General features: G+C 37.7%; 1 protein-coding gene and 1 non-coding gene across 11 annotated transcripts in view; one reads left to right on the top strand and one right to left on the bottom strand.

Moving 5' to 3' along the window:
• The window catches only part of TMCC1 (transmembrane and coiled-coil domain family 1), a 221,069-nt gene that overhangs the window by 114,393 nt on the left and 81,433 nt on the right, over nucleotides 1-25,243 (bottom strand). The window lies entirely within an intron of this gene.
• LOC117198304 (U6 spliceosomal RNA) lies at nucleotides 18,205-18,308 on the top strand. Its single transcript, XR_004479398.1, has one exon. It is a non-coding gene; the product is annotated as a U6 spliceosomal RNA (small nuclear RNA).

Genomic DNA, 25,243 nt, shown 5'->3' with positions numbered 1-25,243 from the left:
CTTTGATGACCAGGAAAAAACTGTTATAGCTTGGCGGGGAAGTTCTGATTCATCTGTCACATTCACCAGACATTGCACCTTCGGATTTCCATTTATTTTGGTTTTTACAAAATTCTCTTAATGGAAAAAATTTCAATTCCCTGAAAGACTGTAAAAGGCACCTGGAACAGTTCTTTGCTCAAAACGATAAAAAGTTTTGGTAGGATGGAATTATGAAGTTGCCTGAAAAATGGCAGAAGGTAGTGGAACAAAATGGTAAATATGCTGTGTGATAAAGTTCTTGTGCTATAATATAGGGACAGTGGTGGCACAAAGAAGGGAAAGATGAACTTTCTGTGGGACAAGAAAAATCTTAAAGTTGGAGTCTTTAAGGCTGGATAGAAATTCTGCAAATGGACAAAAACGGGGAAGGGCATTCCAGGCAGAAGAAAAAACACAAGTTAAAGACACAGAGGCGCAAAACAAGTGATGGGCTTCCCTGGTGGTGCAGTGGTTGAGAGTCTGCCTGCCGATGCAGGGGACACGGGTTCGTGCCCCGGTCCGGGAAGATCCTATATGCCGCGGAGCGGCTTGGCCCGTGAACCATGGCCGCTGAGCCTGCGCGTCCGGAGCCTGTGCTCCGCAACGGGAGAGGCCACAACAGTGAGAGGCCCGCACCCCGCAAAAAGACACAAAGGCGCAAATCAAGGGATAAGTAAAATTTAGTTTTTCCACACTAACAAGGCAACATGTTGTAAGCTTGAATATTTTTCAGAATACTTTTTCTTTGTGGAATGGGAATATAGATTACAAAAAATTCATTTATTCCTTCTTTCTAAATTGCACATGTTTTTTAACTATTTTGCTATAAACTGCCCAAATGGGTATAGCCCATCATTAACGAATAATAATGTGATAGGTTCTTTCTTTACAGAAGTTATGATTGTTTCAGTTGTTGTCTGTCTTTAAAGCAAAGAGAGAGAAAAATCTATTTTCAAAAAGTTTAGTAAATAACATCTCCAGTTTCAGGATTCCCTATGGCAATTCAGGCCCCTTGAATGATATGATCGTTCTGTCTTGCAGAAATAAATTTCTTTTGGGAATCCCACAATAGATAACAATAAGATACCATATTTTATCTACCCAAGAACAGATGAAGTAACTTGTGAAGTTATTTACAAAAGTCCAAGCCACTGTCAATATAAATAACCCTGAAAATAGTATAATTTATTAAGTAGTAAGATGTTAAAAGATATTGATGATTAAAAAAATTTGAACACCTGGGCTTCCCTGGTGGTACGGTGGTTAAGAATCCGCCTGCCAATGCAGGGGACACGGGTGTGAGCCCTGGTCTGGTAAGATCCCACGTGCCGTGGAGCAACTAAGCCTGTGCGCCACAACTACTGAGCCTGCGCTCTAGAGCCTGCGCTCTAGAGCCTGCAAGCCACAACTACTGAAGCCCACGCGCCTAGAGCCCATGCTCCGCAACAAGAGAAGCCACCGCAATGATAAGTGCATGCACCGCAACGAAGAGTAGCCCCCGCTCTCCGCACCTAGAGAAAAGCCAGCGTGAAGCAATGAAGACCTACCACAGCCAAAAATAAAATAAATTTAAAAAATTGTTTTGAACACCTACTTGTATTCAATTCCATAACTCATTGTAATGGCTGATTTAAGCAGCAGCAAACCATGTCAAATTAACATTTTTATTTTGATGAACTGGACATGGCTCTTTTAAATATGCTAGATTAAGGCTGCCTCCTTTTATTACATCAGCAATGTTTTAGGATTTGCGTTTATTTCTCCCCCAAAAAACCCATGCCATGCATCACCTGCACTGAATGCATACAAGAGGGAGAAAAGTAAAGGGAGAAGAGAGGGAGGGAGGAAGAGTTTATAATGTGCCTACTAAGTACCAAACAACCAACATGATTATTGTTTGCTATGTTGCAAAGAACACCCAGCAAGATTATGTATTTGAAATATTTAAACACTACAAAATCAAGTTCTTAAAACGGTTTACAACGTGTTTCCTGTGCTGGTCCCTGCTTTCCCTCTCCAGACATCTCACATTACTTTCAACTTAACTCCAAATCTCAGTTTAGACTTCTGCTCCTTCAGGAAAACCTTCTCTATCAACCCTCAACGACCTCTTTCTCCACCTTACTAATTGATTCTTCCTTAATACACTGTAATTTCCTTGTCTGCATCCCCTTCATCAAAACATAAGCTCCTTAGGGGCAGGGACCCTGGCACCTACTAGGCCAAATATTTATTAAATATTTACTGAATGAATGGCTTAAAAATATAATGACTCTATAAAACTTTAAAAGTTTCTAAGATATTCTGGATTTCCCTCTCTCTCCCTCAACCATCTCCCTTACCCATAAACTCCCTGATCTCCCCACCTAATTCTACTCGTTCTTCTATTCCACTTTGTGAAAATTAATTTTATTAACTATTTGTCAATTACTTATCTCCCACTTATTCTTTATAATTTAACATTTTCCAATAAAATGGTTCCTGTAAAAATTCAGAAAATACAGTAAAATATAAAGAAAATTTGTTAATAATCTCACCATACAGGAGTAACCACTAATTGTGTTTACATAAATTTTCTTCTGGGCCTTTTCTTTATTTTTAATTATACAAGTAATTTACAGATGCTTAATTGTTGTAACCACTGTTATCAGTTTAAACTTCCTTTAGTATGAATTTATATATTATTTACTTATAAAAGTATACAGTATTATTTGTAGGTTTGTTTTTAGTTTGGTTTGTTTTTTAACCCAACTAATATACCATACATATTATTTGAAACTTCCTTTGCTGTGGTCTGAATGTTTGTGTCCACCCAAAATTCTTATGTTGAAATCCTAAAACCCAGTGTGATACTATTAGGAGGTAGGGCCTTTGAGAGGTGCTACAGTCGCCATGTGGGACTAGTGCTCGTATAAAAGACACCTCAGAGCTCCCTAGTCCCTTCCAACATGTGAGGATACAAAAAGAACTCTGAGACCCAGAAAAGGGCCCTCACCCAACCACACTGGCACCCAGATCTCGAATGTCTAGCCTCTGGAACTGTGAGAAATAAATTATTGTGTTTATAAATGTCTCAGTCTGTGGTACTTGGTTATAGCAACCCAAATAAGCTAAGATATCCGTTTTTAAAAACTCAATTTACTTAGAAAATTTTGTCAGTACATAAGGATCTCCACTATTTAATTGCTACACAGCAGTCCACAGTATAGACAGAACAGTTTATTTATCCATTCTCTTTTTTAATTAATTAATTAATGGCTGCATTGGGTCTTTGTTGCTGCGGGTAGGCTTTCTCTAGTTACGGTGAACAGGGGCTACTCTTCATTGCGGTGCAAGGGCATCTCATTGCAGTGGCTTCTCTTGTTGCAGAGCACGGGCTCTAGGCGCATGGGCTCAGTAGTTGCGGCACACGGACTAAGTTGCTCTGCGGCATGTGAGATCTTCCTGGACCAGGGCTCAAACCCATGTCCCCTGTATTGGCAGGTGGATTCTGAACCACTGCGCCACTGGAGAAGCCCTATCCATTTTCTTATGACCATTGAGATTATTTCCACATTTCTGCTAGTACAAACATACTGCCTATACATGCCTGCTTTGGGATGTGTGATTTTTTTTTCCTCCAGGATAGACACTAAGATAAGATCCTACCTACTGAAGGTCCATTTTTTTGGAAGCCATTCCTGTTCAGTTCACTGTCATTTCTGCTTCTGCATAGCTCACAGTGATAGTTCTTGTACTTTTATATTTCGTATGCTGATCCTGTACTGTTAGTTTTTTATGCATTAACGTTGTCTTTCATCAAATTAAAAATGAGCACCTTGAAGGATTACATCTCATACTTTCTGTATCCCAGTTGCATAGTACCTTACACACAGTAAACGTTCAATTAAATATTTGTCAAATGCCCTGAAAACCATAAAAGAAAACATGGTCTTATCTGATAGGATTACCTTATTTCTTTATTCCAAAATAAAACATTACATAGGATAACACTGCTTTAGATTTCATCTTCTCCATTTACAGACATGAACCTCACAAAGGACAAATTACCTTACTCAAGTCCAAAATACTACATTTTTGATTCCCTTTTACCTACATGTCTTATAAAGAGAAACATTATCTGGCAGAATTTATATTTCAAAAAATGATACTAGGGAGAGTGATGTCAGCAAAATGGCAGACTAGGAAAATACAGGCCCTCCTTCCCCTACAGAGACACTGAGTTAACAACAACAGACCGACCAGAATAACCACTGCAAAAACTCTAGAGAACACTTAAGAAGCTATAGCACCTAGGCTATTGTAAATCCAACACAAGATTCCAATGAAAGGGGTAGGAAATTTTGTGATGTTTGGCATACCCGTTCATGCCGCTTCCCCTGCAGAGCATAGTGTGGAGCAACCAGGAAGAAACCCCTCATGCCAGGCTCTTCCCTTGGGAACACAAACAAAACAGACAATACATCCATTTCTGGCTGGTCTGGGAACTGCCTGAGGGACTGGCTTCTGTCTTAGGTAACTCAGAGCCCTAAGAGAATAGGAACCAGAGTTGTAAGACACTGTAAACAAGATGCAAAAAGCACCTTACAGCTGCAGTTCTGCAGGCAAATCCCAGGGGGAGCTAAGATCAGAAAAGGCTTGAGAGGTCCTAGAAGGAATCCAGTATGCAAAGGCAGGGGGTAGGTGACTGTTTTTTTCAAATGCCCCCAGCAAAAAACCACAAAGCATATAAAGAAACAGGGAGGTAGGGCCCAATTAAAGGAGCAAAATTAAACTCCAGAAACCAACTCTAAAGAAACAGATCTATGAGTTGCCTGACAAAGAATTTTAAATAACTGTCATAACAGTCACTTCAATACATGGTATTGGAAAAACTGGACAGTCACATGCAAAAGAATAAAACGGGACCACTAGCAGAAAAATTAACCCAAAATGGATTAAAGACTTGAATGTAAGACCTGAAACCATGAAACACCTAGAAGAAAACATAAGCAGTAAGCTCCTTGACATGAGTCTTGGCAATGATTTTTTGGATTTGACACCAAAAGCAAAGGCAACAAAAGTAAAAATAATCAAGTGGGAATACATCAAACTAATAAGCTTCTGCAAAGCAAAGGATCCCATCAACAAAATGAAAAGACAACCTACTGAATGGGAGAAAATATTTGTAAGTCATATATCTGAAAAGGGCTTAATATCCAAAATATATAAAGAACTCATACAACTTAACAACAAAAAATCAAACTGATGAATAAATGGGCAAAGGATGTAAACTGACATTTCTCCAAAGATGACAAAAGACAGCCAACAAGCATATGAAAAGTCGCTAAACATCACTAATCATCAGGGAAATGCAAATCAAAACCACAATGAGATATTGCCTCATACCTGTTAGGATGGCAACTAACAACAACAACAAAAAAAAACCAGAAAACAAGCGTTCGCAAGGACGTGGAGAAACTGGAACCCTTGCATACTGATGTAAAATACAAAACAGTGCAACTGCTGTGGAAAACTCATATGCAGTTCCTCAAAAAATTAAAAATAGAATTACCATATGATCCAGCAATCCCACTTCTGGGTATATATGCAAAAGAATTGAAAGCAGGGTCTCGAAACGCTATTTGTACACCCATGTTCATAGCAGCACTATTCACAATAGCCAAGAGGTGGAAGCAAACCAAATATCCAACAGATAAATGGATAAACAAAATGTGGTCTATACACACAAGGGAGTATTATTCAGTTTTAAAAAGGAAGGAAATCCCGTAACATGCTACAAGATGGATGAACCTTGAGGACATTATGTTAAGTGAAATAAGCCAGTCAGAAAAAGACAAATACTGTATGATTCCACTTATCTGAGGTACCTAGAGTAGTCAAATTCAAACACAAAGTAGAATTGTGGATACAGTGGCTGAGGGGAGGGGAGAAAGGAAGAGTTTTTAAATGGGTATAGATTTTCAGATTTGCAAGATTAAATGGTTTGGAGATCTATTTCACAACAAAGTGAATATATTTAACACTACTAAATTGTACAGCTAAATAGTAAATTTTGTTATGTGCTTTTACCACAAATTTTTTAAAGTTACACTAATTGTATTTCTGTCTATTTCCAAGTATGCTCTTTGATTCAGCACTTTTCTTTCCTTAAACCTCTCTCCTTTTCTTACATTTAGGCATGAAGATCAACCAACAGATGTCTTTTTCCATAAAAATGGAATATTCTCTAAATAACAGGACATTCTCTCCAGATAGAAATGAAGATTTTTGACAGTAACACATCACTGCAGGGCTTTAAAAACCTAATACCAAAAAAAAAAAAAAAAAAGGCTTACTAACAAGAATCCAGCTTCTCCTTTCTGATTTGTTCTTTATAGTACCTTATTACTCATAATCACACAATGTTAAAAAAGAATTCTTTGAAACATCACGTCTTTAGTCCTCATCTAAATTCTATTTCTCATGCATGGCATGTTTTAAAGGACAATAATTACATTAAAAGTAACTACAACACTAAATGAAATAATTATAATTGTGAGGCTTTGCTCTCTCAGGTGGTACCCCACACAATCGCTTACAACGCCCAGAGCATGTGCTAAAATGAACATAACCACAGTCAGACACAAAGCAACAACAACTCTTCCCTCACAGACTTCAGAAACATCTCTAGCAGTGAAAAATGACAACACTCGTGAAAAGAAAAGACCCAAACACCACACATGTATGGTCAGCAAAGCAAACAACAAGAGAAGGTTGCTTAGGATTGTTATGTCTTTCTACTGAGAGGACCATTTTAGCATTATGAAAATGTCGTTCTTTACCTTTAGCAATACTTCCTGCCTTAATGTCTAACCTATCTGATATTAACATAGCTTTAACAACAGCTTTCTTTTGGTTAGTGTTTGCATGGTCTTTTTTCTGTCTTTTTACTTCCATCTTGCTATTTGTTTTAAATTTGTCCCATGTGTTCTTTATTCTTCTTTTCTATTCATCAAGTATTTTTAATATTCCATTTAATCTCTTCTATTATTTTTTATGCATTTTGTGTTATCCTTTTAGTAGTAATCCTGTAAATTATAGGGTTACAGTCTACCTTAACCACCTTCCAAACAAACCAATCCTTCCCCCAGTCCTTTTTGCTATTGTTGTTGTATATTTTATCTCTACAATGTTTTAAATCTCACTGACAGTCATATTATCATTTTAAAGTTCAACTTTTAACTAACTTAAGGAAATACACATAAAGGTTGTATACAGAATATACAATACTAAGTGATACTATTCCAGCTAAATTGATATTTGCTGAAATCCTCTACAGATTTGTAGCCTGGCAGCCAGGTACTCAGGTAGTGTGTGTTAGTGTCCAAATTCACAGGCATCGTGTATCTAATTGGCACTCCATGGAATTTATAGCCTCCAGCCTCAGTAGTGTGGAGCTTCTAGAACACCATAGGAACCCTGATGCAACTCTTGGACGTACAGTTATACTGAACAGGGACCTCAACTCTTCCTCTTACTTATCATTTTATCTCATCCTTTCCTCCTACTGGAATATTTCCAAAAATGCTATAGAACAAATTCCTACATTGGACAGAAAGGACTGTTAACTAAACTATTAAGATCTTTTAACTTTGTTATGTTGAATCACATAAAATTACCATTTTTATAGGCTAGAACTGCTCAACTATTGGCAATTTCATATGGCTCAAAGTACTACTTAAGTATAAAACATAACAAAAACCACAGTTTGGTTAAACTTAATCTAGATTTCCTTCACCCAAATCAGGATTTCGAAAACTAAGCTTTAATACACAAATTCAAATTTTAAAAAGATTATTCTGTCTATGACACTCTAGGTCAATGAAAAGAGAATGAACTTTATGTTTAGCTGTCCAGTAAAAAGAATCTGAGACAGAAGATAACTACAAAATTGCTATAGGAATGCTATTTTTTAAGTGGCTACAGAAAGAAACAAATGGATCCTAGCCTTTTCTACTTTACAAGAGTGGGACCCTATATTTCAAAAGGCTCTGTATGTGCTGAAAAATAGACTAACCTGGATCACAACCAGTAGAAATGAAATTTTTGCTGATTTCTATTTTGAGGACAAAGAAGACTTTAGAGGGCAATTCTATATCAAAGTCCCTCACGTTTCTGTTGTAATAAAAGCTTCCTTAGAAAGGAATCATGGATTAAACATGAAGAACTGAACATATTTATCTTGGCTTTCTACTAAAATTGAATAACAAAAGGCATATACCCAGAAAGGCACAGCAAACTTGAAAGGAGACAACAGTAAATAAGAGATGTCAATAAAACTCTCTGGGAGGTGAAAAAACGATGGTCCGGTAATAAATGACAGCTTTTGGGTTTTCTCCAGTCAGATAAGTACTTGGCAGGGTAGTGGGTGGTGTGAGGAAACCAACAAGAAGCAAGCCTATTTATGCCAAAAGTATAGAAAGGTCAAGACTTAGAAGTATCAAGGGCTACTCAAAAACAAGGGCATTGGGTTGGGCCTGAAAACAGAAGGATTGGTTGTAAGTATTTATAATGAACACTTAGATCTAGATCAGCAGCTCATTCTCCTGACACACAGGAAGGTGACTGGTCCAGAGTTTTATTTTCTGGGGAAGACTGAAACAAGGGACGAGAAGGATTCTAGACTGAGAGACTCTAGACACAGCTGAGGGCTGGAATGAGGTACCATTCTAAGGACAGAAGGATTAAACTGATAAATGAGAATTTTAGTCCTCTTCCTCCTAGCGGAAGGCACTAAGCCACAAGGCAGCCAAGCTATTACCACCACCATCATTCATCCACCAGCAAATGCAAAAGTTTGAAGATTCTCTCTTGAAAAGGTGACTGTAGAACTGAAGACAAGACCTACAGATACTGACAAGTGGAGGGGTCTGCAATAAAATGGGTCTCTGCCTAATTACTCTATAGTAAAAAACCATAAACCTACAAGCCTTTCACAAAGAAGAGCTTCCCACAACATTTCAATGCCTCCCTCAAATACGAAGACAAAGCCATGGCAAGAAAGATACTTGAGAAAAGCCTGTAACAAAAAAGACAGAAACTAAAACACCCAGGAAAAAAGAAAAAGGGAAAGAAACTCTGAAGAGACAGAGACTATATAGGAAGCAAAAAAAAAAAAAAATCCTTCGACACAAAAGAAAACATAACCTATAAAAATAGGTTGTTATAAAAAAGTTTTCATAGAGGAAAAGCACTTCAAAAATTTAAAACATGATAGAAATGAAATATTTTAATGGAATTACTGGAAAATAAGTTTTAAGGAAATTTCCCAGAAGCCAGGATACAAAAGAGTCAGAAAATAAGGAAACAAAACAAAATAGGAGCTCCAACCTCTGACTGAGAAAAAGATAAATGGGGGAGAAAATTAAATAAACAGTACAAATGAACTACAACTGTATGCAATAACATGGATCGACCTTAGAAAAATATTTCTGTGTAAAAAGCAAGCCACAGAAGACTACATAAGCTATAATGTCATTTTATAAAGCCCCCAAAACAAGTATAACTAAACAGCATCACATACAATATGTAATTAAATTTTTTTTTTTTAAGTAAAGTGAGTGAAATAAAAAATTTTCAACAGTGGGAGAATCCCATACAGTTCCAAGAACATGGTGATGGTAATGTTCTAATGTTCCCATTCTGTTTTTTGCGGTACGCAGGCCTCTCTCTGTTATGGCCTCTCCCATTGCGGAGTACAGGCTCCAGACTCGCAGGCTCAGCGGCCATGGCTCACGGGCCCAGCCGCTGCGCTGCGTGTGGGATCTTCCCGGACCAGGGCACAAACCTGTGTCCCCTGCATTGGCAGGCGGATTCTCAACCACTGCACCACCAGGGAAACCCTAATGTTCCCATTCTTTACGTTACGTGGTAGGTTCACAGGTCTTGTGTGTCATAGTACATAAGTTTATTTTTATATGAATAAAATATTATATAATAAAAATTTAAAACAAAATCAGCTTTTCTCCCATCAGGTAAATGCTTGGCAGGTTAGTGGGAGGTGTGGTGAAAACAAATTTGGGAGGTTTGATGGAATAGAAATTAATATTGCAAGATAGTTTTCTAAAACTACTGTTTCTAGATCCAGTCTTTGAGTTGTCCAGATTGAAAGGACCCACAGTATACAGACCAAAAAATGCCAGGACTCACACCAAGGCACATCACTGTAAAACTTCAGGAAAACAGCGATAAAGAGAAGACTTTTAAAAACTGCTACCCAGAGGACTGCGAATCAGTATGGCACCAGAAGCTAGTAATACTAGCAGCTAGAAGATAAAGACACAATGCTTTACAAAATTCTAAGGGGAAATTATTTCCAACCTAAAATTCCACACCCAGTCAATGAAGTATTAAATTAAGTATTAGAGTAAAATAAAGAAAATCTGAAATGAGCATAATTTCTGAAAAATGATCTCCCATGCATCCTTTTTCATAAGGCTCCATGGAGAATGTGCTTCATAAAAAGTAAGGAATAAGTCAGTAAAGACAACAACATGAAACCAAGGAAACAGGGATCTTTTATTAACAGAGGAAGGAATTCTGACAAAAGGTGTGTGGTCTTGGACAGCAATCAATTCAGACTATAGGAGAAGTGAGGGCTCCAGGAGCTATACCACCAAGAAAAAGATAAAACAGAAGAACATATGATGCTTTTGAAAGTATTGAGAGAAGATTTATAGTTCTTACAGAATCTGGAGATGACCCAATTACAGCTATAAAGAACAATAAAAATCGAAGCAATTAACTCCACAGACAACAAAAAATTGTATAAAAAGGGAAATGTAATCATATACTATAAGGTTAAGGTGTAAAAAATTTAACATTGATATTGTAAACAATATATTGAAATTTAACTAAAATCTTAGTAAGATGTGAGCAGGAGAGATAAGCCACATCATCATCTTCATCATAGGAAATCAACAGATGTTATCTAAAATAGAAAAAAATAGAGTTAAGCATATTCCAGAATAAAAACTTAAAAGTTTAAATATGGTTGCCTGAGGAAAGTAGGAAATAGGATCAAGAGTTCCAGTTATTAGAACCTTGTACAGCATGGCTGTTTGATAAACATAAAAATTAAAATAACTTTTCCTTGGGTTAGATATACTGAAGAAAATACTTGTTTGTGAGAGCTCTGAGAACGAGAAAGATGGCAGTAAATGAGTCTATGGATACTTCTTCACAAAAAAACGTAAGGGAATTTCCTAGCGATCCAGTGGTTAGGACTCTGCTCTCTCACTACCAAGGGCCCAGGGTTCGATCCCTGGACAGGGAACTGAAATCCCACAAGCTACATGGAGCAGCCAAAAAAAAAAAAAGTAAAATAGCAGATTTGCAAGCAAGTAAAATATTTTATACTTCTATGTTGAAAAGCGGAAGTCTGCGACTTTTCAATTCTTGGTTTCAACAATTCTCTGAAGGACCAAAGACACAAACACATATTGAAATAAAATTAATTTTTTAAACATCATTTGTTCCTGTAGCTTATTGTTGACCTAAAGTCACAATTCAGTCTTCCTTTATCAGAATGCTTTTCAGTGTTTCCAGCTGTGATTTTAAAAATGGTAACTAGGGGGCCTCCCTGGTGGCGCAGTGGTTGAGAGTCCGCCTGCTGATGCAGGGGACACGGGTTTGTGCCCCGGTCCGGGAAGATCCCACACGCCGCGGAGCGGCTGGGCCCGTGAGCCATGGCCACTGAGCCTGCGCGTCCAGAGCACAAAAAAATGGTACTAGGACAATACTGAATTGTGAAGCCACAGACAGTGAATGACAAGAGATGCAAACTAACAGGAAGAAAAAAAATCACAAGGGTACAAATCTTAAAGAAGAGAGATAAAAGACAGTATCTATAGAAAAATATATAATTAAAACATTCAAATTACACAAAAAAGAATGGCTTTTGTTATTTTTCACATTGAACATATGATATTGTGATTTACAATACATGTCTATTTTGGTCTTGTGTCCATGGTTCCTAGATCATGGCTCCCAAGACTCTTGGAATTCTTAAGGGTAAAAGCAATGGGAGCGTCTTGTTATAATATTTGGTGTTTCGTCCTCAGTTCCTAAAATAGCTTCAGAGTATAAAGGTGAAATGGGTGTCTTATTATTCATAACAAACCCCTTTCAACTACACCTGAATTTGTGCTAATGAGGTGACTTTTATAAAGCCCCTAGGTAACCTGGCGGCTAGTTACCAGGGGAACCAAACCATGTGATTTCAGTCCATCCCATCCCACCCAACCCAACCCCTACCCCAGGGAAGGAAAGAGGGACTAGAGATTACACTCAGTCACCAGAGGCCAACGATTTAATCTATCATGCCTATGTAATGACGCTTCCATAAAAATCCCTGAACCACTGGATTTGGAGAGCTTCCAGGTTGGTGAACACACGGAGGTCCTGGGAGAGGGCAGGGAAGCTCTAAGTCTCATCCCACATACCTTTCCCTATGCATCTCTTCCATCTGGCTGTTCCTGAGTTACATCCTTTTGTAATAAAGCTGTAGTGTAGTAAGTAAAATATTTTCTCAAGTTCTTTTATCCGTTCTAGTAAATTAATCAAACCCAAGGAGTGGGTCATGTAGAGGTTCTGGAACCAGCTGGTCAGAAGCACAGGTGACAACCTGGATTTGTGATTGGCGACTAAAGGGGAATGGGAGGCAGCCTTGTGGGACTTAGCCCTTGACCTGTGGGATCTGATGCTATCCTCAGATAGTGTCAGAATTGCATTAAACTGTAGGACACCCAGCTAGTGCTGCAGAGAATTGCTTGGTGTGGGGGGAAAAAACCCACACATTTGGTAACCAACAGAGAAGTGTTCTGTATGAGTAGTAAAGTAGAAACACATAGGAATGTTTTTTCCTTTATACAAACATCAATGTCTTTTGCAAAGATTTTTTGCCAGTTTCAAGGGTAGTTAATTTTTTTTAAACCTCATTTTTAGGTAAATCCCACTAAAAGTAAAAAAATAACTACCCAGTAAAGTTAGTCTGGATGTGACAAACTGTGTCTCATCTAAATGAGGAAACTGATTTATTTTATTCAATTGATTTTATTTAGTAAAACACTAGAGCCACAAATCCTCATAATGATGAAAACAAGATGTAAAAGTCGAGGGACCTAGAGTCTGTCATACAGAGTGAAGTAAGTCAGACAGAGAAAAACAATTACCGTATGCTAATGCACATACATGGAATTAAAAAAAACGGTACTGATGAACCTAGTGGCAGGGCAGGAATAAAGATGCAGATGTAGAGAACGGACTTAATGCAGATGTAGAGAACAGAGGGGAGAGAGGGAAGCTGGGACAAAGGGAGACAGTAGCACTGAGATATACACACTATCAAATGTAAAATGGATGGCTAGTGGGAAGCTACTACATAGCACAGGGAGATCAGCTTGACGCTTTGTGACCACCTAGAGGGGTGGGATAGGGAGGGTGGGAGGGAGGCTCAAGAGGGAGGGAATATGGGGATATATGTATACATATAGCTGATTCACTTTGTTGTACAGCAGAAACTAATACAACATTGTAAAGCAATTATATTCCAATGAAGATTAAAAAAAAAAGATGTAAAAAAGTCAAGCTTATCTTGATCTCTGTACCAACCTACAAACCTCTGTATCCTAATGCAACAGAAGATAATGAGACAGAACTGTAAGCAGACAACAAGGAATACGTATCACAAACTAGTAGGTAGACCCAAGGCAGGTAATTTATACTGTGGCCTAAATTCTCCTGAGCTATAATCAGATCATAAACCTTTATTCCCACTCTCACAAAGCTAAACTTCTGATAATTAGAAAATAGGCTGAATTCTATCTTTATGCAAAGAAACTTAAGCAAGGTCACCTTATACCCTAAGGCCCTCTGGGCAAACATCCCTAGGAAGAATATATTAATCTCACGCATATTTATCTACTTAAACTTAATTTGATTCTATGTTCAGTGTAACTCATCACAATTCATGTAAAGACAAAGTATGATAACCAAGGAATATGGAAAATGGAAGAAACCTTATCAAAGAAACATTTCAAGTCATAACAATCGCACTTAACAGTAACAAAATGCGGTAGATTATTTTCTTCAGCTGTTTTGCATTCTTGCATCAGACAACAGTTCCAAGGAGTAGAAAACTTGGACCCTGTTCTTTTGCTAGAAGAATGTACAGTTGTGACCTGAACCATCTACGATCATTGAAAACAAGTCTAATGTTTTTGGAAAGCCTGTGGTAAGCTTAAGCCAGAAAGCAAAGTTTAAGATATTCTAGTCCTACAGTGGTTATTTAAATGTGCATTTGCATAACTGCTTAACAGGAGACTTTTACTAATAAACCAAGAGTATGCTCCCTAAGATTGTATATGTTCTAATAAGCCTCTATTTTGGTAAAGTCCTAGAAAACATTTTCCACAGAGCATCCATATGGGGGAGGTTATACCAATCTTCAGTTCCTCTGAAGCACTAGTCCACTATTAAACTTCTTATAAAGAAATGCGCAGAAATAAATAGATCAGAATTAGGGCTCTCTTTCACTCTTACGGCCTTTCATTCATTTCATGATTTTTACATTGTTAAGAGAAAAGTGCTGTTGAGATGCAAATCTTCTCAATAAATACAGGATCAGCCATTACGAAAAAAAAAATCTCAAGTTTTGGTGATTCCAGTATCACTTTTAGATTCACTGGTGCAGAAGGGCTTTTGCCTCTGTGTTAACAATGAGAGAGAACAGGGTATTATATAAACCAGGAAAGAAGAAATCCACCACCACAGCAAAAAAACTTCAGCAGGTACTCTATAGCACTGGAGTCACATTCACAATACTCAAATCAAGATATGTATAGTGAAGAAGTTGTAGGTTTACTGCTCACTTACCTTTGTTAGTTGCATTTCACAAACCAACCATCCCCTCACAGAAAACAAAAAAGGGAGTTTAGGGAGAAGCTAAGGTTTTTGTTTTTAAGGTGATAGAATTTTGAGGTTTAAAAGATGAAGCTGTTCAAGTTCTACTGCAGAACAGACTAACTTTAATGAAATAGTACTTATATATGCTACATGGAATTTAACAAATCGAAACATATTTACTAAGCCATCTGTGATACTATACACTTTAAAATATTTGCTCATCTATTCTAAACTTGTTTTCATTTCTCTCTCTTTGATATAATGAAGCGGAGTAAATGATAAAGTCCATTGTTGGAATCCCTTGTAGCTTATATATTTACTCTCCCATTTAGTCAGGCTATAGGCTTGAAAGAAACCTTAATACTTTTTCCTACGTAGAGATGGCTTGAGAATCAGAAACCTTCAGATTTCTAAAGGTGACAGCAGAAGAGCTGAGCAGAGGTTTGGATGAAGTTCAACAACTTCCTAGCATACTCCTGAGCCAGATCTTCATTCACAGCCTAACTTCCCCGCAGTGTTTTAAATTTAAGTGCTCAACCTATGAATTCCTATCTGTAGTCCCAGAATCTTAGAAGAAATATCAGAAGTCGTTTCGTCCAACTCTCGATTGGAGTCGTGGATTTTTCCTACAACATGCATGATGTGTGGTTCTCCAGCCTTTGCCTGATCACCCCAAGGCAGCCTACCTCAAAACTGGACAGTTCTACTGTAAAATTTGTTCTTATATTGTACTAGTGTCATATTTCTCAGACAAGTACAAATGATTTTCATATTATCCAAAAATTCTTTAGAGGGAAATTATCCTGACTTTTAATTTTGGCCTAAATACAGGATACACGCACCCCAGTGTGTATACAAGACAATCAATGAGTCATGGAAAGAAAACATTATAACTTTCATTTATATTTTTTATTCATCCCTTTCATATCTATTTTTGTGTTATATGAGATATATAATATACAGGAACAATTATATAAAATATTAAAATACATAAAATATAAAAACATTAGAGATACACTAAAAGGTGTGGGTGAGCAAAATAATTTGGAGGCCACTACTCTAGACAGTTAATGAACTTTCCGTTATTTTTTTTAAAAATTAGGTCATAGGAGGCCTACCTATATGATTATGAATTTTTAATAGATATTAAATACTCATAAACAGTGTACCACCAACCATGTATAAATAAATGTTCAGCATCAGACCTTAAGGGCACCCAAATAATCTTTCAAAATATCAAAATAATAAAGTGAGTTTCTTGGCAAAAGAGTGCAGAACTAGTGGCAAAGAAATGGACTATCCAACTCTCCATCAGGCTTACACCAGGCGTGTGGCAATTGTGTACACGTACACATACACTCATACATACGTACAAACATACACACACGCCCAGAGGGGGGATAAAGACCTGTGAGGATATCTTTCATTATCCCTCCAACCTAAATCTAAAAATTCAAACTAAGTTGACTGAATTTATCTACCTTTAAAGGCCTAAGCTGGATTCTCCAAAATCTTAATATTGGAAGTGACCCCCAGAACATACCAAGTCCATTTCAATTAACACTGAAAATACTGTTATCCTTGAAATTAGTTTTCAAGTACATTACTGTTTAGAGCACACTATCAAAATGCTTTATTATTTGTTCATGTTGTCATGAGTAGTATTCTAAAAAGAAGGCAAGGGAATAATGAATGAGTCTTTGGAAAATCACTATATCTAGCACCTTTAGAAAGACGAGCACATTTAAATTAAATTAGGTTTTCAGGGCTTCCCTGGTAGCGCAGTGGTTGAGAGTCCGCCTGCCGATGCAGGGGACACGGGTTCGTGCCCCGGTCCGGGAAGATCCCACATGCCGCGGAGTGGCTGGGCCCGTGAGCCATGGCCGCTGAGCCTGCGCGTCCGGAGCCTGTGCTCCGCAACGGGAGAGGCCACAACAGTGAGAGGCCCGCGTACCGCAAAAAAAAAAAAAAAAAAAAAAAATTAGGTTTTCACAGCACATTGTCTACTTTCTGTTATTTAAAACCAAAACAACCTTATTGACCAAAGTAAAAATCCTGAAGTTATTTACCAACCACAGGGTCTCTGCAAAAGTTCAGAATTTGTGCCAACATTTGTTAAAAATTAGCTCCAAAACCAGATTGGTAATTAAAAATAAGACTTTGGGATTATTATTAGGGTTAACCAAGAAAATTATGTTTAAAATACACTGCAGCCAGTAAGAATCACTAGTACAATGCAGAAGAATTAGCAATTTCATTAAATACTCTCAGCAGTACCAGAAGGTACCAACAGAGGGCCTCTAGAAATAGTGGTAGTAAAGCTTTCTAAAAACATCTTTCCCAAGTAAGCTAGGGAATGAATTAATTCCCTAGTACTGATTTTTGCTAAAAAGAAACTTTAAGTTCAAATTAAATTGTGAACAACTGATTAAGACTCTAGCTCAGAAATTAAATCTGGGAATTTCTCTTAAACTAAAAAAATTCACCCCCAAACCAGGACAGCAATATTCAAATGTCAAATACTGCTTTCCAGATTACAACTTTGCACTGTAGGATCAAACTTTTCTAACAGTTTAAACAGAAGTGCCAGCTCTTCAGAATATTATTTTTTAAAAAACTATGTGACATCTAAGAAGATCATAAAATCACAAATATGGTGGAAAAGCAACATTTGCTATCTTACTATCCTGAAAATAAGTAAATTGCTAACAAGAATTTCTTCCTCTTAGGGCCCTACAGACCCAGACCAATCCATATCATCACTTCTGATTTTCTGAGAGATACTTTATTACAACTTCAGAGGCTGAAATTTCTATTATTTTGAGCTGGGAATTTTTTTTTTAAGACAAAACAAAAAGTTCACTAGAAAAGTCTTCTAACATTCTCAAAATTACTGAGCATCTATATTTTTAAAGCACTATCTACAAAATTTTCAACTGCTCTGAATTAAATTCTATGATTTTCACCAGGTGAAAATCAAAGATGATATGAAAAATAAGTCAAACTGCAAAAAGGAAAAACAGCTTCAAAATAGAGCTGTGTATATTAAAAGAAGCATATAAGACCTTAGAATTAGAAAAGCAATAGCTAAGCTCTAGTCACCACTGTAACCATATATGGACGTTGTATTTTGTTCTGGAGACCATCATTTAAGAATTACCGAAGAACTAGAACAACCAAGAGTTGATGGACCAGTGTGACTAAGTATTCAAAATTACAATGTGAAAGAACACCCTAGTGCTTGCTTCAGCAGCACATATACTAAAATTGGAACACAGAGTGCAGTAACACGGCCCCTGAAAAAGGATGACATTCAAATTCGTGAAGCGCTCCATATTTTTCATGGGCCTCTAGGGTCCTTAGTGAATTGTTTAAACCACAAATTTAAATCTGTGACTGCCAAGAATCTTCCTGATTTGGAGCTTCCTGGTAGAGCCCAGGGAGATTCCAAATTCATTTGGCAGCTCAGAATCTCATAGCTAGAAGGCCATTCTTTAGGTCAGTTTTCTCTTTGAGCTATCTGCTCCAGGCCTTACTGATGGCTACAAGATTTTTCTTGGCAAGACCCACAGCAGCAAAGGGTAGTGGTCAAAAGCATGACTTTTGGAGCTAGAAAGACTTGGTTCTGATATCCAATAAACTTTTTACCAGTTGTGTGAACTTGACAATCACTTCAACCTCAATTTTTTGTTTCCTCACTTATGATATAGAGATAACTTCACAGTACAGTGTTCGCGAGGATTCACTACTGCATTCTACACTTAGAATGCTTGGATAAATAAATATTTGTTGAATTAAAAACTAAAAAAGAATATCCCAAGGACTACGGATTATTAGCCTCTAGAAGGGACTATTCAGAGACAACACACTGCCAAAGCAATTCATACCTGCAGAGGCAGTACACATTCTGATTGGCCCTAACTGGAGAAATACAAGGAACCAGATTTTGGTTTAACATGTTAGATTTGCCTAACAGAGGCATCCACAAGTAGAATGGGCTTCTTTGGGAGCCCAGACAACCACCTGGGGAGAATGTTACCAAGCTTAATGACTGCAGAAGTACCCCCCAATTTAAGATGTTGTGTTAATTCAAGGCTTAAAAAAAGAAGTAGAACTTTCTTAGGACAATGCTCCAGCACTCTTGCCTTACCCCTCCAGATGGCTATAGAAATGTGGCAGGGCAGGGGATGGCAAGAAAAAAACACAATTAAAAATAATCATTGCTACTAACTGCCATGTTACCTGCCACCAGTCAGATTACCTGGAGGCAAAGATAAATCAGTCAATTACTTCTCATTTCCTACTTTCTTTTTTTTTTTTGCATTATGTGGGCCTCTCTCTGTTGTGGCCTCTCCTGTTGTGGAGCACAGGCTCTGGACGCGCAGGCTCAGCGGCCATGGCTCACGGGCCTAGCCGCTCCACGGCATGTGGGATCTTCCCAGACCAGGGCACGATCCCGCGTCCCCTGCATCGGCAGGCGGACTCTCAACCACTGCGCCACCAGGGAAGCCCCTCATTTCCTACTTTTAAAACAGTGGAGGTTATTAAGACTGTGGTTACTTTTGGACTTTGAGCAATTTCACTGTGGTGTTTTGACATAGATATGAAAATGAGAAACACTTCTTTCTTTTAGTTAAATTCCTACTTTATTCATTTCTAACATAAGAGTTGATTATCAGACTTCAAATCTTGTTTTAATTTAATCATTAAGACCAACTGTTTAATTTTTTTCCTTAGGTGTTTCAGGAAAATTAGTCTACTTAGATGTATCTTCCAACTGGTTGGGAGGTTACCAATTTTTTGGCAGTCTAGAGCCTTCTAAGATTTTCTACACTCTATGCCCTTATATTATACTCTTCACACTAAGTACATGATAACAAACTTACAATATTAAGGCACCTGTGCTTAGTAGAGTCGAGCAAGCGACTTAGACTCAGCCATGTAAGCTCACTAGTCTTAGGCAAATTTAAAATTTTCCCTAAGCCCTACTTACCTCATTTGTAAAAAAGGAGATCAGACCTACCTCAAAAAGCTGACATGCAACTTAAATTACACAATGTGGATGTGTAATTTAAATTACACCAGATACTCAAAAAGCTGAGTATGATCTCATACAATGATATTAAAACAAAGTCACTTCCATAAAACATTCTTGCAAAGACTACTACCAACTACACGGAAAAGATTCTCAATTATCAAATGAGTCATTAAAACTCAGTATTCTTGGGTTTCCCTGGTGGCGCAGTGGTTAAGAATCCTCCTGCCAATGCAGGGGACACGGGTTCGAGCCCTGGTCCGGGAAGATCCCACATGCCGCAGAGCAACTAAGCCCATGAGCCACAACTACTGAGCCCGTGTGCCGCAACTACTGAAGCCCGTACGCCTAAAGCCTGTGCTCCGCAACAAGAGAAGCCACCACAATGAGAAGCCCGTGCACTACAACACAGAGTAGCCCCCGCTCGCCACAACTAGAGAAAGCTCAGGTGCAGCAACGAAGACCCAATGCAGCAAAAAAAAACCAAACCCTCAGTATTCTCAGGGCAGGTTTCTTGGTATCTTAAGGCCATAAGAAAGATGATAAAGGATAGTTCTCACCTTCATCCCTTAACTATAATTCTGCGAATTATGTTATGGTTAATATTAGACTTTAAGTATGAACTCTCTTTTCCACCCCAGTCTCAACCTCACAATGCAGAAATAGCTCCATGGAGGCTATTTAACTGCCTATCTAACTAAATAGAAGAGGCCTTATTTTACATACTATATACAATTAATACTTTTCCTTATTATTTTATTTAGATATCTGAGAGTCCAGAATGTCATTGCTCATATTTTAATTATAAACAGTATTAAAATAACTCTAGGGAATCATTACAGTATTCTATTTCCATCGTTACTGTAAAAGATGACAAGAGTTATTTAAAAGTATTAACATAAGAAACCAAACAAGGGTAGTGTTGAAATCAGCCTTTGTCACTGCTCTTAGATTTCTGTCCTCATTCAAAAAGCTTATCTAAGTTACCAATGTTTGGGAAAAAGGAAAAACTTTCTTGTCCCCTTTTCTTGTCCCCTACATGGCAGAACTGGTGTTCTTCAATTCTTTGACATAGTCAACAGGATAAAGAGGCGAGAATGCTGAACACAGAATCAGAAGGAACCCAGGGATCTGGTCCTGATATCACTCATAACTTAGCTGCGTTACCTCAGGCAGGTTTTAACATTTTTGGACCTGTAAAATGAGGAGCCTGATTAGGATTAGCCCAAAGGCTGAACAGTCTCTGAGTCTTTGCTAATCACCTTGCAATAGCCAGTGATCTTTTGACTGAAAATCATTTGTGTTGCAAGGGACTCATTTTGTAACCGAAGGTTTCTAAATTCTTAGCTTCCTTGTTATTACAATATCGAAATCTGTGTCAGGGCTCCTCACTCTAGTAAGATGTTACCGTGATAAAATAAAATGTAATTGTCAGTTCTTAATAAATATTTGACTTGATCTTGGGCTGAAGATATGAATATTTTTATAATATATAAACCAATAAATCCTTGCTAATCCTTTTTACAAAGGGATTTGTCATAATATTAATTTTTGAAATCAAACATTTTATATATTTTAAATGATTCTATTTAGGAAAAAAAGATGTTTTCAAAGTCTAACTATACATAAAATGAGAGACACAAATTAATGCATAATAAATATACGCTGACCCTGAAGTATGAAAGCTCAAAAGTGAAATCCGGTCTGCTCCCACTGACTGACAAGATCACAGGACATAATGAGGTAACATCAAAATAAGTCAGTTTTTAACAAACACTTACTAAAGCCCAATATTATGCTAACTGGCCAAAGTTGCCTATCTTTCTTTAGATAAAATGCTGTACTATGATCGCTGAAGAAAAACCAATCTGTTCTAGTGATTATCTTCTATAATACACAATCCTGGTCTGTCCTTCTGCCTATTTATTTACCTATAAGTCTTTGGAAGCTAACAGTCACAAGACAAATCCTTGTATCAGTGTTCTGGATAAACAGAATAGTGGATTTTGAGTGCTAAAATTCTCCCCCACTCCTAAGATTCAAGGCTATTGGTAAAGTACTCAAATCCCTTGTGAATAAAAGGGGAAAGCAGAAGTTAAGTCACATACTACAATACGTTCCTTTACAGGTCTAATTACTCTCAAGACTCTATTTATTTTGCAATATAAAGGAAAAGGAGGTTAAATTTAACTTAAAGAGTGAACTTGACTTTGCATTATGTTGAGCGTTCTCACAAAAGCTGCTGCTTGGAACAGAAGGAATACAACTCAGATTTAAAAAACAAAACCAAACAAAACTTGAGGAGGCATCCCTATGATGATAACTGTGCATGATAAACTTAGCAAGGTCAAGAACATCCTATCTATACCTTCAATTCCACTCTTAGGACAACCATATTAAAAGTCAACATAGGATCATTAAGGATAATAAACATATCTTTTAGGTCACTACATAAATATACTATATTAAAAGAAACATACACATTCTGGACATCTAAGCTAGGGTCAATAAACCTAAAAGTTACTTCCTTTGGCACGCAAGTTTTGTTCTATAAAGTACCTTTACTGGAGAACAACTAAAAAGCCAAAATACATCTTCATCTCTAACTTATTCCTACTTTTGCATTCCCATATGATTCCCTTGATAGGGAATAAAATATTCCCTTAACAGCATCAGCTACCTAACTGACACTAAATACACAAAAAAGAGAGATCTGTATTGGTTTTCATTTAAAAACTACAATTTTCAACTGTTTTTTAGGAAAACAGACATTACTTTACTAGTTCTCCCAAGCATATCTTTGGGTTTTAAATTTTGTCTTTAACTATTTTAAATTCTAACATTGTCATTAAATTCTACCTACTCTACTATTGTCTATTCCATTTCCATAGTTATCAATTCAGTTCAGTATTTTAAAAGAGCACCTACCACTATATGATAGTCACTACTCAATCCAGCCCATATCCTAACGATTCCCTGTAGTAGTTACTTCTCAAGGTATAATCCCGTCATTATTAATGGCCTGTCAGTAGGAGTCATCCCCTCACTTCCACCTACTTCTCCTGGTCTAGGGGCACCACCTTGTGGTCAGCAACAGGAATTACCCATCATCTCATTTCTTCCCCCATGGGAGAACATTACACCTGGGCCTTCTGGTTTTGCTTGCAGCTCAATTAATTCAATCTTACAAATCTCCCTTTCATTTGAACAGAGCAGAATGTCATCCTGGTGCAATTTACCACAGAGGATAGAGTTCCTTATTTATAAACGCTGGATAATTCACAAACTCTAAGTCTACAAATTATTTGTTACTGAGTAAGAATGAGAAGGAATGGGTTTTTGAGAGGTAATTCAAAGATGAACTCCAGACAGCAGCGGGTGCTGAGCTCTGTGTGCCTTTTCCAGCGTTGGCCTCAGCTGGGAAGTCCTTCCGGGCCTGCTTAGGCCCGATCCCACCTTGTGGAGATACGGGCCGATGGGGAAAGACGTCTGAAGCTCCTGCTGCTCCTGAGGTGCCAGTGTGGAAGCAGTGTAAGCAGCTGGGGCGGTGCTGCGTGGGACCTCCAGTACAGGAGGAAGGTGACAGGTGGTGCCTTTCCCTTGAGCCCTGCCCACAGCTATGTAGTCCCACTGTATGGAAAATCCACACTTAGGCCCGGAAACCATAATTCTATCAAAGGTGGTTCAGACTATTATTCAGTGTGAAATCATCCCAACATTTTGGGCTCTTAGCCACCAAAAAGTGGGAGTTACAGCAGGAAGAGTAAACCTACCTCTCTCCTTCTACCTCACCTGCCTGCCTCAACCCTTTCCTCTTTTCTCTAATCTCCAGATTCAGCCAGGCATTACCAAAAAATTCCCTTTCTTGAGAGAAATGTGCTCTCATGCACCTCAGGAGATTTGTTTGTGGCCTGTGGTTTTAAATAGCCCATTTATTTCCCAGTGGGTAGAAAATCAATTTTATGGATCTTCAAACAAATGTAATAACCATCATGAATAATAAAATTAAATATTAAAGTGGCAAAAAAAATTCCCTTTCTCTCTGTCCAAACTGAAAGCAGCCCATGAAACTTCCCTAACTGCAGCCTAATAAAGGTATATTACTTTTTCTAAATTCATCTATAAACAGGGAAGTGATACAGTGAGCTCTGAAGTGATAGTAACCTTTAAATAGAGAACCAGGATCACTAACCTCAAAGTTTCCCTTCACACTTGAATGTTGTCTTAGAAGTTGGTGGATGCTTATAATACAAGGCAGCAACTTCTTAGCTGAGCTCCCTGTTACCTCAGCTTTTTTTTCTTATTTCATTCCACCTTGAACATAACTATTTAAAAAAAGCAAATATGATATTTTCAACAAGCAACCCCCCTTTCAAAAATAATGAGGGGTCCCTATATCCAATCACATCATCAAAATTATTGTTTCCCATTCAATATGCTAAATCAAAGACCTACCCTAAACTGAAATTTTAGAAATCAGCTATATATAATCATATGCTCTTCCAATCTTATCTTTCATTACTTCCTCTAAATTTCTTACTGGTCCTCATACTGGTTAGGCCCTAGGGTTCTATGTGGGGTATAAATAAAGATAACTAGCACATGGTCCTAACTCTTGAGAGGCTCACAATTGGGGTTTCTTCTTCTTCTTTTTCTTCCCTTTTTTTTTTTTTTTTTTTGTAAAGGTCTCACATATTTATTACTGAGCCAAACACTAGTGCAGAAACACTGACACAAAGAGAAAAATGATTTTCCCAATAAAACACATCCAGCTGTTCTGATGGTAGTGATGTTTTCAGAGTGATATGGTAAGATGCAAGTGACCCTGACACAGCATAAATATGTGTGCCATCCCATGTGCGGGGCTCCTTACAGACCCAGCTTGGTTCTTCTCCTATGTCTTCTCTTGGAGACATACCTGATTTTATTATCAGCTTTCATTCGAATCCTTTGGGGAATGGGACAATTCTCTTTTGTTTCTTGGCCAGGAATCGCTTGACCCTGAAAGTTTGCGAGAAGACATGGCAAGGAGCAAATTCAACTGCACACAGGATGGCGGAGAAGAAAGAGGAATTGATTCTTCTTCTTTTTAAAAGCATATCTCAGCTATTTTGAAACATGAAATCTGCATGTATTGTGCTGTCTTACAATGGAGAAGATCTATACTGAGTGTGCTTCATACTCCTAAAACATCTCCAAGGAGCACATTCTCTATAAAGCCCCCGTCAACAACTTGACCCC

Source organism: Orcinus orca, chromosome 10 (assembly GCF_937001465.1).
Source record: "Orcinus orca chromosome 10, mOrcOrc1.1, whole genome shotgun sequence".
Taxonomy (NCBI): Eukaryota; Metazoa; Chordata; class Mammalia; order Artiodactyla; family Delphinidae; genus Orcinus; species Orcinus orca.
Note: the sequence above shows the minus strand (reverse complement) of the source record. Positions and strands in the feature narration are given on the sequence as shown.